Raw genomic sequence first — 2,032 nt, forward strand, 5'->3', positions numbered from 1 at the left:
CTGTATATTAGGAGGGGGCCCTGTATATAAGACCCGTTTATGGCACAATATAGATGTTAGTGGGACAGACCGGACACTAATGTAAATAACAAGCAAATCTTACTGTCAACAGCGGCGTCTCAGCTCACGGCATCATTCCTCTCCTCTGGGGAACGGGGGGCAGACAGGTACCAACGAGCCCGGCACACGCCTTCCTTCCTCGACACCCCCCCAGGGCCTTTGAATCAGGGGGGTCCAAAGATGCCAATTCCACTCTACAGCCTCAGAAATAGGTCACCCAGACATCTCGTATTCCAGAACGCCGGCACAATGACAGCCCGCCAGGGATCCCGCCTCAGTCCGGTGGGGGGAGTCCCATTTACCCCAACACCAGGGATATGCAGGATGGGGGGGGACACCTGCAGGTGCAAAGACACAAGATGGAGCCAATCCCGGGGAAGAGAACGTTATCCTTTCAAATTATGGCTTAAAGGGGACAGAGATGACTACAAAGCCCAGGATGGCAGCGTACCCCCCTCTCCGCCCTCAGGCACACACGGCGCTCCGCACACACACGGGTGTCACACACAGCTCCGGTTAAAGAGACATCACCATGATTATCAATAATACATGGCTCCCTCCCCTCCCTCCTCTGTCACCGTCACTCCTCCCCCCCTCCTCCTGATGGCAGCGTAAGGTGCCTATTATACCCCCTCCTCACTGGGGGAATGGGAGGAGTCTGGGAAATAAAACAAATGATTGGCTTATTTCATCAGAGCCATGAGGATGATGATGGAGACGGCTGGATGGATGGAGATCCATATTGGGAGGTGAACGATGATTGAACGTCTACGACCGAACCCAAAGTTTTTTTTTATTTTTTTGGGGGGGAGTTGGAGGATTTGTAAAACTGACGGGGAGAAGTGAATGAAAAATAAAAATGAGAGGAATCACATGGAAGAGGGATGGGAAGTTTGTGTACACTGATACATTGTATACACATGTTGTATAAATTGTATGCACACAATTCCTTGCCCTGTGACAACAATAGGGATTGGTTGTTACATATTTGGGGGTCAGGTATGCAATCAGCAGTCAGTGTGGTGACTCCTCACACAGACGGTAGAGTTGTGTTGTGGTTGTCACTTGTCAGGCTCCTCCTGTCACTAATAACCTATAGGCACTCAATCTGATCTGTACGTTGTTGGTCGCACACACTTCCTGCCCATGTGAACACGCCATTAGGATGAGCGCCTCCACATGGTGACCCCACATTTAACCCTTCACACTTCCTTTACTGAAAATTAGGTTGTAGTACTACCTAATTAGTATTAATAGGACAATAATACAGATTTTGCAAATCGCTACCAACTCCACATGCAGCTTCTTCATTAATTGCAGGGTGATTGTGTATGAATGATAATTGATGAAGCAAAAATTACCAGTGTGTGTTCAGCTTTAAGAGCGGAGCAGGGGCTGATCTGTGTCAGACATTTGTGAACACCAAAACTAGGATTTAGATAATTGTGTCATCTGTGAGCTGGGATCTCAGATCAGACCAGATGATGCCTGAACAAAGATGGCTCTGTTCTTCTGATCTCAGATCAGACCAGATGATGCCTGAACAAAGATGGCTCTGTTCTTCTGGGGAGAAAAGCAGATGAAGGCTTAGTCAGGGGGGGCACTGTGATCTACTCTACCTGCAAGTGTTACACTAACACCATACATTAAAAAAAAAAATCTGATGCTGGGTGTATGAGGATTCTGATGAACATGATGTCTTATGATTTATGACATGATTGAGATCATGTGACCCGGCCCCAATGCTTGTAAAATGCTAATAAAACACTGAAAGATTTACGGTTGTCTCAGTGAATGGGACAGATTCCCATCTCCCCACCACCCTGTTCCGGGTAATTGCTGCATCCATATTGGTAATGGTTCTGGTCTATTTCCCATGATGACATATGAAAAGGTAAGTGGAGGTATACACTGCTGGAGGGCTCATTCACACCGGCAGCACTGCTCAACCTGGCCCCGAGGCAATGAGGGA

General features: G+C 47.7%; 1 protein-coding gene across 1 annotated transcript in view; it reads right to left on the bottom strand.

Moving 5' to 3' along the window:
- Window positions 1–593, bottom strand: part of FBXL16 (F-box and leucine rich repeat protein 16) — a 28,487-nt gene extending 27,894 nt beyond the window's left edge. Inside the window, exon 1 of the mRNA XM_072417371.1 lies at window positions 104–593. The gene's annotated coding sequence lies outside the window, so the exon portion shown is untranslated. The remainder of the gene's footprint in view (window positions 1–103) is intronic.
- Window positions 594–2,032: the final 1,439 nt, after the last annotated feature.

This window comes from Pyxicephalus adspersus, chromosome 7, assembly GCF_032062135.1.
Source record: "Pyxicephalus adspersus chromosome 7, UCB_Pads_2.0, whole genome shotgun sequence".
Lineage (NCBI taxonomy): Eukaryota > Metazoa > Chordata > Amphibia > Anura > Pyxicephalidae > Pyxicephalus > Pyxicephalus adspersus.